General features: G+C 44.1%; 1 non-coding gene across 1 annotated transcript; it reads right to left on the minus strand.

Annotated features, from left to right (window-relative positions):
- Positions 1 to 8,877: 8,877 nt before the first annotated feature.
- trnav-uac (transfer RNA valine (anticodon UAC)) lies at positions 8,878 to 8,951 on the minus strand. Its single transcript has one exon. It is a non-coding gene; the product is annotated as a tRNA-Val (tRNA).
- Positions 8,952 to 15,844: the final 6,893 nt, after the last annotated feature.

Genomic DNA, 15,844 nt, shown 5'->3' on the forward strand with positions numbered 1-15,844 from the left:
TTATTGCCGGTGTAGAAATATACTTATGTTTCTTGCTCCAACAGTGCAGTAGTATCTAACAATTCACAACAATACACACTAATCTAAAAGTAAAATAATGGGATTCAAAAATATATAAATATTAGGACGAGCAATGTCGGAGTGGCATTGAATATAATACAGTAGATTTTTTTATTTAACCTTTATTTAACTAGGCAAGTCAGTTAAGAACAAATTCTTATTTACAATGACGGCCTACCAGGGAACAGTGGGTTAACTGCCTTGTTCAGGGGCAGAATGACAGATTTTTACCTTGTCAGCTCGGGGATTCAATGCAGCAACCTTTCGATTACTGGCCCAACGCTCTAACCACTAGGCTACCTGCCGCCCCAATACATATGTACATATGAGATGAGTGAAACAGTATGTAAACATTATTAAAGTGACCAGTGACTCCATGTCTATGTATATAGGACAGCAGCCTCTAAGGTGCAGGGTAAACAGCGTAAACAGCTCAGCCTTGTTTACGCTGCTGTGCGTTTTGTTGCCGATCTTACTTTGCTACCTGACGGTTTTTAACTTTTTCATTACCGTATATTTTTACTTTTTCCCCTCACTCAACTTTTTTCATTCAACTTTTTCACCCCGGAGATTTTATCTGGACATGGTTCGTCAGGACTTCAAACAGCCGAAGCTAAGTAACATTAACATGATGCCTTCTATTTGCAGTCGTTGTACTTATAATATACAGGAGAACGATCGCCTTACGGCAAGGATAGCTGTGCTGCAAGCCCAGCTTCAGACGCAATCGTTAGGCAAGGGTAATTTCAGTGTAGGAAAGGATGAAACAGCGTCTGTGCCACCATTAAGTACAGATAGTAACGTTAGTATGAACCCCCTCGCACGGTCCCCGCAGCCGGACATCTTTCTCATGGCTTCTGGAGGGAAACGCTGTAGGAATGCTCAACCGGTGTCGCTTATTCAGCCGACAGAAACTTTCAACCGGTTCTCCCCATTAAGCGAGTCGGAGTCGGAGGCCGAGACTTCTCTGGTCTCTACTCCTCCCGTTGTGGGGTCTGAGACGCCGACGGCTCCCACCATTAGCTCTGACAAATTGAAAACCCTAGTCATTGGCGACTCCATTACCCGCAGTATTAGACTTAAAACTAATCATCCAGCGATCATACACTGTTTACCAGGGGGCAGGGCTACCGACGTTAAGGCTAATCTAAAGACGGTGCTGGCTAAAGCTAAAACTGGCGAGAGTATAGAGATATTGTTATCCACGTCGGCACCAACGATGTTAGGATGAAACAGTCAGAGGTCACCAAGCGCAACATAGCTTCAGCGTGTAAATCAGCTAGAAAGATGTGTCGGCATCGATTAATTGTCTCTGGCCCCCTCCCAGTTAGGGGGAGTGATGAGCTCTACAGCAGAGTCTCACAACTCAATCACTGGTTGAAAACTGTTTTCTGCCCCTCCCAAAAGATAGAATTTGTAGATAATTGGCCCTCTTTCTGGGACTCACCCACAAACAGGACCAAGCCTGGCCGTTGAGGAGTGACGGACTCCATCCTAGCTGGAGGGGTGCTCTCATCTTATCTACGAACATAGACAGGGCTCTAACTCCTCTAGCTCCACAATGAAATAGGGTGCAGGCCAGGCAGCAGGCTGTTAGCCAGCCTGCCAGCTTAGTGGAGTCTGCCACTAGCACAGTCAGCGTAGTCAGCTCAGCTTTCCCCATTGAGACCGTGTCTGTGCCTCGATCTAGGTTGGGCAAAATTAAAAATGGCGGTGTTCGCTTTAGCAATCTCACTAGTATAAAGATCTCCTCCATTCCTGCCATTATTGAAAGAGATTGTGATACCTCACATCTCAAAATTGGGTTACTTAATGTTAGATCCCTCACTTCCAAGGCAGTTATAGTCAATGAACTAATCACTGATAATAATCTTGATGTGATTGGCCTGACTGAAACATCAAATCAAATCAAATTTATTTTTATATAGCCCTTCGTACATCAGCTGATATTCTCAAAGTGCTGTACAGAAACCCAGCCTAAAACCCCAAACAGCAAGCAAAGCATGTGAAAGAAGCACGGTGGCTAGGAAAAACTCCCTAGAAAGGCCAAAAACCTAGGAAGAAACCTAGAGAGGAACCAGGCTATGAGGGGTGGCCAGTCCTCTTCTGGCTGTGCAGGGTGGATATTATAACAGAACATGGTCAAGATGTTAAAATGTTCATAAATGACCAGCATGGTCAAATAATAATAATCATAGTAGTTGTCGAGGGTGCAACAAGCACGTCCGGTGAACAGGTCAGGGTTCCATAGCCGCAGGCAGAACAGTTGAAACTGGAGCAGAAGCACGGCCAGGTGGACTGGGGACAGCAAGGAGTCATCATACCAGGTAGTCCTGAGGCATGGTCCTAGGGCTCAGGTCCTCCGAGAGAAAGACAGAAAGAGAGAAAGAGAGAATTAGAGAGAGCATATTTAAATTCACACAGGACACCGGATAAGACAAGAGAAATACTCCAGATGTAACAGACTGACCCTAGCCCCCGACACATAAACTACTGCAGCATAAATACTGGAGGCTGAGACAGGAGGGATCAGAAGACACTGTGGCCCCATCCGATGATACCCCCGGACCGGGCCAAACAGGTAGGATATAACCACACCCACTTTGCCAAAGCACAGCCCCCACACCACTAGAGGGATGTCTCCAACCACCAACTTACCGTCCTAAGACAAGGCCGAGTATAGCCCACAACGATCTCCGCCATGGCACAACCCAAGGGGGGGCGCCAACCCAGACAGGAAGACCACGTCAGTGACTCAACCCACTCAAGTGACGCACCCCTCCCATGGACGGCATGGAAGAACACCAGTAAGCCAGTGACTCAGCCCCTGTAAAAGGGTTAGAGGCAGAGAATCCCAGTGGAAAGAGGGGAACCGGCAAGGCAGAGACAGCAAGGGCGGTTCGTTGCTCCAGCCTTTCCGTTCACCTTCACACTCCTGGGCCAGACTATACTTAATCATAGGACCTACTGAAGAGATAAGTCTTCAGTAAAGACTTAAAGGTTGAGACTGAGTCTGCGTCTCTCACATTGGTAGGCAGACCATTCCATAAAAATGTAGCTCTATAGGAGAAAGCCCTACCTCCAGCCGTTTGCTTAGAAATTCTAGGGACAATTAGGAGGCCTGCGTCTTGTGACCGTAGCGTACGTGTAGGTATGTACGGCAGGACCAAATCGGAAAGATAGGTAGGAGCAAGCCCATGTAATGCTTTGTAGGTTAGCAGTAAAACCTTGAAATCAGCCCTTGCCTTAACAGGAAGCCAGTGTAGGGAGGCTAGCACTGGAGTAATATGATCAAATTTTTGGGTTCTAGTCAGGATTCTAGCAGCCGTATTTAGCACTAACTGAAGTTTATTTTGTGCTTTATCCGGGTAGCCGGAAAGTAGAGCATTGCAGTAGTCCAGCCTAGAAGTAACAAAAGCATGGATAAATTTTTCTGCGTCATTTTTGGACAGAAAATTTCTGATTTTTGCAATGTTACGTAGATGGAAAAAAGCTGTCCTTGAAACAGTCTTGATATGTTCTTCAAAAGAGAGATCAGGGTCCAGAGTAACGCCGAGGTCCTTCACAGTTTTATTTGAGACGACTGTACAACCATCCAGATTAATTGTCAGATTCAACAGAAGATCTCTTTGTTTCTTGGGACCTAGAACAAGCATCTCTGTTTTGTCCGAGTTTAAAAGTAGAAAGTTTGCAGCCATCCACTTCTTTATGTCTGAAACACAGGCTTCTAGCGAGGGCAATTTTGGGGCTTCACCATGTTTCATTGAAATGTACAGCTGTGTGTCGTCCGCATAGCAGTGAAATTTAACATTATGTTTTCGAATGACATCCCCAAGAGGTAAAATATATAGTGAAAACAATAGTGGTCCTAAAACGGAACCTTGAGGAACACCGAAATGTACAATTGATTTGTCAGAGGACAAACCATTCACAGAGACAAACTGATATCTTTCCGACAGATAAGATCTAAACCAGGCCAGAACTTGTCCATGTAGACCAATTTGGGTTTCCAATCTCTCCAAAAGAATGTGGTGATCGATGGTATCAAAAGCGGCACTAAGATCAAGGAGCACGAGGACAGATGCAGAGCCTCGGTCTGACGTCATTAAAAGGTCATTTACCACCTTCACAAGTGCAGTCTCAGTGCTATGATGGGGTCTAAAACCAGACTGAAGCGTTTCGTATACATTGTTTGTCTTCAGGAAGGCAGTGAGTTGCTTTTTCTAAAATGTTTGAGAGGAATGGAAGATTCGATATAGGCCGATAGTTTTTTATAATTTCTGGATCAAGATTCGGCTTTTTCAAGAGAGGCTTTATTACTGCCACTTTTAGTGAGCTTGGTACACATTCGGTGGATAGAGAGCCGTTTATTATGTTCAACATAGGAGGGCCAAGCACAGGAAGCAGCTCTTTCAGTAGTTTAGTTGGAATAGGGTCCAGTATGCAGCTTGAGGGTTTGGAGGCCATGATTATTTTCATCATTGTGTCAAGAAATATAGTACTAAAACACTTTAGTATCTCCCTTGATCCTAGGTCCTGGCAGAGTTGTGTAGACTCAGGACAATGGAGCTTTGGAGGAATACCCAGATTTAAAGAGGAGTCTGTAATTTGCTTTCTAATGATCATGATCTTTTCCTCAAAGAAGTTCATAAATGTATTACTGCTGAAGTGAAAGCCATCCTCCATTTGCGAAGGCTGCTTTTTAGTTAGCTTTGCGACAGTATCAAAAAGAAATTTCGGATTGTTCTTATTTTCCTCAATTAAGTTGGAAAAATAGGATGATCGAGCAGCAGTGAGGGCTCTTCGATACTGCACGGTACTGTCTTTCCAAGCTAGTCGGAAGACTTCCAGTTTGGTATGGCGCCATTTCCGTTCCAATTTTCTGGAAGCTTGCTTCAGAGCTCGTGTATTTTCTGTATACCAGGGAGCTAGTTTCTTATGACAGATGTTTTTAATTTTTAGGGGTGCAACTGCATCTAGGGTATTGCGCAAGGTTAAATTGAGTTCCTCGGTTAGGTGGTTAACTGATTTTTGTCCTCTGACGTCCTTGGGTAGGCAGAGGCAGTCTGGAAGGGCATCAAGGAATCTTTGGGTTGTCTGAGAATTTATAGCACGACTTTTAATGCTCCTTGGTTGGGGTCTGAGCAGATTATTTGTTGCAATTGCAAACGTAATAAAATGGTGGTCCGATAGTCCAGGATTATGAGGAAAAACATTAAGATCCACAACATTTATTCCATGGGACAAAACTAGGTCCAGAGTATGACTGTGGCAGTGAGTAGGTCCAGAGACATGTTGGACAAAACCCACTGAGTCGATGATGGCTCCGAAAGCCTTTTGGAGTGGGTCTGTGGACTTTTCCATGTGAATGTTAAAGTCACCAAAAATTAGAATATTATCTGCTATGACTACAAGATCCGATAGGAATTCAGGGGACTCAGTGAGGAACACTGCATATGGCCCAGGAGGCCTGTAAACAGTAGCTATAAAAAGTGATTGAGTAGGCTGCATAGATTTCATGACTAGAAGCTTAAAAGACGAAAACGTCATTGTTTTTTTTTTGTAAATTGAAATTTGCTATCGTAAATGTTAGCAACACCTCCGCCTTTGCCGGATGCACGGGGGGTATGGTCACTAGTGTAACTAGGGGGTGAGGCCTCATTTAACACAGTAAATTGATCAGGCTTAAGCCATATCCTGCCTGCTTGGCCCTGTCCGGGGTATCATCGGATGGGGCCACAGTGTCTTCTGATCCCTCCTGTCTCAGCCTCCAGTATTTATGCTGCAGTAGTTTATGTGTCGGGGGGCTAGGGTCAGTCTGTTACATCTGGAGTATTTCTCTTGTCTTATCCGGTGTCCTGTGTGTATTTAAATATGCTCTCTCTAATTCTCTCTTTCTCTCTTTCTGTCTTTCTCTCGGAGGACCTGAGCCCTAGGACCATGCCTCAGGACTACCTGGTATGATGACTCCTTGCTGTCCCCAGTCCACCTGGCCGTGCTGCTGCTCCAGTTTCAACTGTTCTGCCTGCGGCTATGGAACCCTGACCTGTTCACCGGACGTGCTTGTTGCACCCTCGACAACTACTATGATTATTATTATTTGACCATGCTGGTCATTTATGAACATTTTAACATCTTGACCATGTTCTGTTATAATATCCACCCTGCACAGCCAGAAGAGGACTGGCCACCCCTCATAGCCTGGTTCCTCTCTAGGTTTCTTCCTAGGTTTTTGGCCTTTCTAGGGAGTTTTTCCTAGGGAGTTTTTCCTAGCCACCGTGCTTCTTTCACATGCTTTGCTTGCTGTTTGGGGTTTTAGGCTGGGTTTCTGTACAGCACTTTGAGAATATCAGCTGATGTACGAAGGGCTATATAAAAATAAATTTGATTTGATGTTTCAGTCAGGCCAATCACATCAAGATTATTACCAGTGATTAGTTCATTGACTATAACTGCCTTGGAAGTGAGGGATCTAACATTAAGTAACCCAATTTTGAGATGTGAGGTATCACAATCTCTTTCAATAATGGCAGGAATGGAGGAGGTCTTTATACTAGTGAGATTGCTAAAGCGAACACCGCCATTTTTAATTTTGCCCAACCTAGATCGAGGCACAGACACGGTCTCAATGGGGAAAGCTGAGCTGACTACGCTGACTGTGCTAGTGGCAGACTCCACTAAGCTGGCAGGCTGGCTAACAGCCTGCTGCCTGGCCTGCACCCTATTTCATTGTGGAGCTAGAGGAGTTAGAGCCCTGTCTATGTTCGTAGATAAGATGAGAGCACCCCTCCAGCTAGGATGGAGTCCGTCACTCCTCAACAGGCCAGGCTTGGTCCTGTTTGTGGGTGAGTCCCAGAAAGAGGGCCAATTATCTACAAATTCTATCTTTTGGGAGGGGCAGAAAACAGTTTTCAACCAGCGATTGAGTTGTGAGACTCTGCTGTAGAGCTCATCACTCCCCCTAACTGGGAGGGGGCCAGAGACAATTAATCGATGCCGACACATCTTTCTAGCTGATTTACACGCTGAAGCTATGTTGCGCTTGGTGACCTCTGACTGTTTCATCCTAACATCGTTGGTGCCGACGTGGATAACAATATCTCTATACTCTCTACACTCGCCAGTTTTAGCTTTAGCCAGCACCGTCTTTAGATTAGCCTTAACGTCGGTAGCCCTGCCCCCTGGTAAACAGTGTATGATCGCTGGATGATTAGTTTTAAGTCTAATACTGCGGGTAATGGAGTCGCCAATGACTAGGGTTTTCAATTTGTCAGAGCTAATGGTGGGAGCCGTCGGCGTCTCAGACCCCACAACGGGAGGAGTAGAGACCAGAGAAGTCTCGGCCTCCGACTCCGACTCGCTTAATGGGGAGAACCGGTTGAAAGTTTCTGTCGGCTGAATAAGCGACACCGGTTGAGCATTCCTACAGCGTTTCCCTCCAGAAGCCATGAGAAAGATGTCCGGCTGCGGGGACCGTGCGAGGGGGTTTATACTAACGTTACTATCTGTACTTACTGGTGGCACAGACGCTGTTTCATCCTTTCCTACACTGAAATTACCCTTGCCTAACGATTGCGTCTGAAGCTGGGCTTGCAGCACAGCTATCCTTGCCGTAAGGCGATCGTTCTCCTGTATATTATAAGTACAACGACTGCAATTAGAAGGCATCATGTTAATGTTACTTAGCTTCGGCTGTTTGAAGTCCTGACGAACCATGTCCAGATAAAATCTCCGGGGTGAAAAAGTTGAATGAAAAAAGTTGAGTGAGGGGAAAAAGTAAAAATATACGGTAATGAAAAAGTAAAAAACCGTCAGGTAGCAAAGTAAGGTCGGCAACAAAACGCACAGCAGCGTAAACAAGGCTGAGCTGTAGTTAACAGCATTCTTACATAGGTATTCCTCTTGTCCAGATGGGATAGGGCAGTGTGCAGTGTGATGGCGATTGCATCATCTGTGGCTCTATTGGGGCGGTATGCAAATTGAAGTGGGTCTAGGGTGTCAGGTAAGGGAGAGGTGATATGATCCTTAACTAGCCTCTCAAAGCACTTCATGATGACAGAAGTGAGTACTACGGGGCAATAGTCATTAAGTTCAGTTATCTTTGCTTTCTTGGATACAAGAACAATGGTGGACCTCTTGAAGCAAGTGGGGACAGCAGACTTTCGATGCAAATACCTGGGAGGCCTAGAAAATGATACAAGGGATGTCTCCATAAAAGATCAACTAAACGTACAAAATACAAACCATACATATTTGTGTGCATCACATATCCCGTCTTAGGAAAAAAGTACTATCTAGAACCTACAAGGGTTCTTCAGCTGTCCCAATAAGAGAACCCTTTGAATAACCTTCTACATGGAACCCAGAATGGTTTTACCTGGAACAAAAATGGGTTCTACCTGGAACCAAAAAGAGTTCCTATGGGGACATATTCGGAACCCTTTTTTCTAAGAGTATATCTTAAAAATTAATAAAAATCCCCAAAAAAAATTTTGGTCTTAATAATCTAAGGTTACGGTTAGGCATAAGGTTAACAGTGTGGTTAGGTTTAAAATCTGATTTTAAGAAGAGAAATTGTAGAATTAGGCAGGTTTAGCCATTATGGCTTTGTGATAACTAGTGAGGACAGAACAGCGCTGTGCTCACTGCAGCTTTTTCTCATCCTGCACTGAGGAGGCTGCCCTCTGTACTCCAAGAGTACTGACATGTGCACAGACTACATGTATACATTCACATTTTAGTCATTTAGCAGACACTCTTATCCAGAGCGACTTACAGTAGTGAATGCATACATTTCATACATTTTTTCTCTGTACTGGTCCCCCGTGGGAATCGAACCCACAACCCTGGTGTTGTAAACACCATGCTCTACCAACTGAGCTATACCGGACACCAACACACATGCGGGTGCAAGGTGCTGGGCACTGTAATTTCAACAATAACTGCTGCCATGCTATCCTACTCTCATAAACACAGTTGGGCCACAACGGGCAAGCACCAGGCACCGGGCCATAGACACGCACCGCTGGAGGGTCATGTGCCAGCCAGATGCCCTGGCGACTCCATCCTATGCCATCAACACCTACATGGGCCCACAGGAGACGGCATGTAAAACCAGTGAAATTAGTCATATAAAACACAGCTTGGTTACACAGTAGAATTACAAGCCTTGACATTTACAATAAGGTTTTTCAAATCGATGTAGGCTACCGTATAATGGCTGTTGTTGTATTTTCAAACCATGTAGGAAACTGGCTCTATGCGGCTCCATATGTGAAAGATGAGACCCACAAAACAAATATAAACCGCCCTCGTTGTCATATCTACTAGATAAGGGATTCTTTTTTAACAAACCTAATGCAATGGTAAATCTAAGCGCAGGCAGTAGCACTATAGGTTCAGGTGTGTCAGATCTTACTCTTTTCACTCACAATTATCAGCGCACTCTCTGGCTTTGGCGCGAAACGGCTCGGTTTTCATGAATCAACAAGTTGTGGGTGTGTCGAGGCTTGGCCTCTCACTGGCCAATCAGAACGTGCTCCATGGTGAAACGTGGTTGCTTCAAGTTGTGTGCTGGTCTTTTAAGTATTGCCTTGGAATCAACTCCAATTCCAATGTTAGTCGTTATAGTTTGTTAAATGGCTTACAGAAACGAAATAACAACATGTAGACCTATCTTTGCTAAATACTTTAACTTAAACCCATTTGCAGTCCACATTGTTCAAAGTAATTTCATGGCTTCAATAGCATTCACACTGATATAGGGACTAGGCCAACAGTAAATTGCATTATGGCTGAGCATGGGAAAGGGGGATACCTAGTCAGTTGTACAACTGAATGCCTTCAACTGAAGTGTGTCTTCCGCATTTAACCCAAACCCTCTGGACTTGGCAAACATTGTCAATAAGCAAGATTAAATTAATTATTGATAAGGCCTAAAAGAGAACAAATAATTATAATGAAATTCTAAATAAAACGAAACAACAACTTGTTTTAAATAGACTATGCCACACTTACAGGCACAATCCTTTCTCCTACGGGCATATAAAAATAAAACAACGCAGACTATGGAGGGTTTTACGCACATTCACAGTAGCTGGACAAAGATCTAATATTAATAGAAAGGCAGAATGTCCACTCACCGTTATACTGAACATAATTGGAACCATCTAGGTCAGATCACATTCACACATCTCCAGATGTTGCATAGCAAGCACACCACGGACTTTGTCACCATAAAACCAGGAGGGTGAATCATTCTAAATAAGTTTGGTTGTAATAAAATTAAACAAAAAACAAGCCATAATTAGTTTTTTAAACAACAACAACAACAACAACAACAATAAATACATGGAAAATGTAACAATATCATAAATCTGCCGGATAAAAAAAGACACGTTGCTGTTGAACCAGCCTTAGTTATAGTAGACCTAAGGGAGGGCTTGGGTTTTGAACATATAGTATTAAATGGAAAACAAGCATTTTTTACAGGTTACATATCACTTCTAAATACGAGGTTCACCGGTTTTCACTGAGGTTCTCATCTCTCGTTTCATGATGGGCATGGAAACGTAGCCTACATCATGGAGTTTTTTTTTCACTCGTCCAAAATGGGACCTGCATGGCTAAAATGTCGGCATGCCCATAATACATAGATAAAAAAGGAATGTCAGTTCACTGTTTTACTCCTCTCAAACTTGACATTTTAGTTAAGCTTTGGTGATTAAGATGTATTTCCAAGCATTCAGGAGTCAAACCCTTTATCCACAGTCATGACTACTTAGCGATTGCATTGGGCAGACATAAAACAGTTTAATTGAGAGGAGGGGAGGCTATGCTTGGTTTTTATTACAATTCAACGAAATGGGGGAAACACATTAGTTTGTATGTTTCTAAATACAGAGTATACAGGCACCAAAAGCATATTAGGTTACTCTTTTTCCATGTGCATATGGGCAGTGTGCGTCATGGCTGGATAGGCTGCGTTTCCGCTGTCGAAATGCATGCCATAACCAACTGCTTTACCACTAAAACCAGCGTTTGGTTGGTCTTAAACATTCTCATCAGCGCTGCCTGAAATGAGTACTTTGGATCATATTTTTTAGGACACACCTCAAATATTTCCACCCGCACATTTGAGCGCAAGCGAGCTGATATAAGACAGATAAATTGCCGAACATGGCATTAGGGCTGGAAAATGCCAGTGCGCCAGTTATTACATGACGCTATTGTAAACTAACGTTTGTTTAACACTAGCGCCGCCTTAACGCAAGGCGAAAATAGAGCCCAAGATGTGGATTCATAGTCATGTTCATGCTCAAGCAACTCTGTCTGATCAAATAAATATCAAATATAATATGTTATGAGGTATGGAAATGATTGTCATGATAAGAGCAGGGTCTGGAAGAATGGCAGCAGTCAGTAGCTAACATCATTTGATTGTTGTCTGGGCAATGTTAAATTGTCAATTAAAACATATTTCTCTCTGAAGCATTTCAATCATATGTCAATCATCATAAATCAATTCATAGATAAAGAAACTGATAGGCTATGACATGAATTATTAAAGCTGACTTTTTCTCACAGCCAATTCCTTTCCTCACAAATCTCTGGAATTCCCAAGCCAATTCAATTCAAAACAACAGATCTATGTGGAGAAAAAAAGTGTAACTTTCTTATTTCTGATGGGAACATTAAGGGAAGGGAACATGTGAAACATTTCTGTTAGTGTGTGGTGTAGTTTGGGCCAGATGTCAGAGCAGTGCTGCTTAATGAGATGTGAAGCGTGTTTTTAACTTAGTGTTCTGTAGGCTTGCCTGTGGTGCCAGAGAGCTTTGGGGAGCCCTGCCTCACGGCCTGCCTGTCTTGTTCTTGTTGCTGGCTCAGCAGAGATACTGCCTGCTACCTCTGCAGATCTCTATCCAAGCTCTTTATGTGGAACGTCACTCACTATGGCTTCTAATGTCAGCAGCCAGGGGCCAGGGATCCGCTCCATTCACACACCTACACACACACAGCAAGGTCACGTTCTGGGAGACCCCTGCAGGAATCACCAAAACACACACTAAGTACACATACACCGCGCCTATACACACAAACAAAGATACCCTTCGTAGTACACACCACTCACTCTCACTCTCTCTCTCTCTCTCTCTCTCTCTCTCTCTCTCTCTCTCTCTCTCTCTCTCTCTCTCTCTCTCTCTCTCTCTCTCTCTCTCACACACACACACACACACACACACACACACACACACAACTCTCCCCCTCTCTCTTCAAATACAGACAAACAAGATCAGAGGCTCGTTCAGCAAACTCCCCCAAAAGCGTTGCTTGCTTGTCCAACCCAATGAGCATTTCTGAAACAAACCCCCAAAACAAAGCAGTTGCGTTGATGTGCAGTGATGAAGTTGTGTAAGAGTTTGCGATGCATAGCCTGAAACATACCACTGCACAGTAATAAGTCAGGAGTGTAATTGGGTCTGGCCTGGGTTTAGCTGGTGGCTGAGGTAAGCCCTTTCTTAGGCTCCAGGCTCAGGGTGAGGGGGGCTCTCTGCTCCCTCTCTTGATCTTCTGGCCCAGGGTGAGATATGGTAAAAGGAGGCCTGGGGAACGTGAGACAGGAACCGTGTGGAGCGACACACACTGGAACACAGCATTCCGCAGCCTCTTTATCACCATCTGACCTCAGCCTGTACAACAGCAGACGACAGACATAGTGCAAACGGCCAAAATACATTTTTCCTCGAGAGACGCAGATGGGATGTACTTTTATGTCCACAATTGGCTCATTAACGCCACTCTTAAGTTATAATTATAGTTCTGTGCAATAACTGTATAGCCGATATAGTCAAACGAGCTACAGTACACATAGACATATACTCATACACACCTGTAGTTGCGGGGACACCCGCAGACATGGACAAGTCACACGCAGGAACATATACCCGCAGACATGGACAAGTCACACGCAGGAACATATACCCACAGACATGGACAAGTCACACGCAGGAACATATACCCGCAGACATGGACAAGTCACACGCAGGGAACATATACCCGCAGACATGGACAAGTCACACGCAGGAACATATACCCGCAGACATGGACAAGTCACACGCAGGAACATATACCCGCAGACATGGACAAGTCACACGCAGGAACATATACCCGCAGACATGGACAAGTCACACGCAGGAACATATACCCGCAGACATGGACAAGTCACACGCAGGAACATATACCCGCAGACATGGACAAGTCACACGCAGGAACATATACCCACAGACATGGGAAACGGACACAAACGAGTCTGACTTATACAAGCATTCCCAGGCATAAACATACCAGCGCTGAGAGAATCGGGCAGAATCAAAAGAGAGGTTTGTTTACATGACTGGGTCCAAGTTATTTTTTATTTATTTGGGAAGGCAAAGGCCAGAACTTTATTTAGTGTTTAAGGCCATGATCACAAGGCAAAGAAACTAATGCCACAAAAAAAATGTACATTAATATCAAATAAAACTTTATTTGTCACATGCGCCGAATACAACAGCTGTTGAACTTTTTGAGGATCTGGGGACCAATGCCAAATCTTTTCAGTCTCCTGAGGGTGAAAATAGGTAATAATTTAGGCAGGTTATGTTCACTTCCTTGGGCACAAGGGACTATGGTGGTCCGCTTGAAATATGTAGCTATTACAGACTCAATCAGGGAGAGGTGCTTAAAGTACATGCTTGCTTTGAGTACATGTCCTGGTTATCCGTCTGGCCCCGCGGCTTTGTGAATGTTGCCCTGTTTAAAGGTCTTGCTCACATCGGCTACCGAGAACAGTTGTCCGGAACAGCTGGTGCTCTCATGTATGCTTCAGTGTTGCTTGCCTCGAGCATAAAAGGCATTTAGCTCATCTGGTAGGCTCGCGTCACTGGGCAGCTCACGGCTGGGTTTACATTTGTAGTCCACCATAGTTTTTAAGCCCTGCCACATCCTATGAGCGCCAGAGCCGGTGTAGTAGGATTCAATCTTAATCCTGTATTGACTTTGCCTGTTTGATGGTTCGTCTGAAGGCATATCGGGATTTCTTATAAGTGTCCTGATTAGTGTTCCGCTCATTGAAATCGGCAACTCTAGCCTTTGGCTTGATATGGATGTTGCCTGTAATCCATGGCTTCTGGTTGGGATATGTACGTACGGTCACTGTGGGGACGACATCGTCAATGCACTTATTTATGAAGCTGATGACTGAGGTGGTATACTCCTCAATGCCATTGGATGAATCCCAGAACATATTCCAATCTGTGCTAGCAAAACAGTCATGTAGCGTAGCATTCGCGTCATCGACCACTTCCATATTGAGCGAGTCACTGGTGCTTTAGATTTTGCTTGTAAGCAGGAATCAAGAGGATAGAATGATGGTCAGATTTGCCAAATTGAGGGTAGGAGAGTGCTTTGTATGCATCACTGTGTGTGGAGTAAAGGTGGTCCATAGATTTTTTCCTCTGATTGCACATGTAACATTCTGGTGGAAATTAGGCAAAACGGATTTAAGTTTACCTGCATTAAAGTCCCCAGCCACTAGGAGCGCTGCTTCTGGATGAGCATTGTCTTGTTTGCTTATGGTCTTATACAGCTGGTTGAGTGCGGTCTTAGTGCCAGCATCGGTTTGTGGTGGTAAATAGACGGTTACGAACAATATAGATGAGACATTTCTTGGTAGATAGTGTGGTCTACAGCTTATCATAAGGTACTCTACCTCAGGCGAGCATTACCTCGAGACCTCTTTAATATTAGACATCGTGCACCAGCTGTTATTGACAAATAGACACCCACCCTCGCCCCTCGTCTTACCAGATGTAGCTTCTCTGTCCTGCCGATGCATGGAAAATCCCAACAGCTCTATATTATCTGTGTCGTCGTTCAGCTACGACTCGGTGAAACATAAGATATTACAGTTTTTAATGTCCCGTTGGTAGGATCATCTTGATCGTAGATCATCCATTTTATTTTCCAATGATTGCACGTTGGCCAACAGAATGGATGGCGGTGGGGGTTTACTCACTTGCCTATGAATTCTCAGAAGGCAGCCCGACCTCTGTCCCTTTTTTCTCTGTCTTTTCTTTACGCAAATGTCGGGGATTTGGGCCCGTTCCCGAGAAAGCAGTTTATCCTTTGCGTCGGACTCGATAAAGAAATAATCGTCTTCCAGGTCGAGGTGAGTAATCGCTATTCTGATGTCCAGAAGTTATTTTCGGCCATAAGAGACAGTAGCAGCAACATTATGTACAAAATAAGTACAAAAATAAAAGTTACAAACAACGAGAAAAAACTAACAAAATAGCATAGTTGGTTAGGAGCACGTAAAATGGCAGCCATCCCCTCCGGCACCATTCTAACCAACAACAGATTACATGTCAAATAAGATAAGAATAGCTCAAAGATGGGATAATACTTTTTCTATTAAAAGCTCCCCTATCTCTCTGCTGGCTCATTAAAGTGGAGCTCCTCGAAAAGGCCGGTTTCCACTGGTTTCTCACTACAGTAAACTCAATCTATATTGCTTCATCTGTTGTCACCATAAGAACATCAACCAATCAATTGTCTTTGCTCACCTTGATGGTGCTGTTTACCTGCGGTCCGTTTGTTTTGCACAGTTGAGTGAACTACCATCCATCTGAGGGCAATTGCATGGCCAGGAAGACACAAAAATATTTTTAGTATCTCAAATTGTTCTGCCAATTCTCACATGGAAGCGTAATTGGGAGGACGTATGTTTGATATGCTTTTTACA

The sequence above is a fragment of the Salmo salar genome, chromosome ssa23, assembly GCF_905237065.1.
Source record: "Salmo salar chromosome ssa23, Ssal_v3.1, whole genome shotgun sequence".
NCBI lineage: Eukaryota > Metazoa > Chordata > Actinopteri > Salmoniformes > Salmonidae > Salmo > Salmo salar.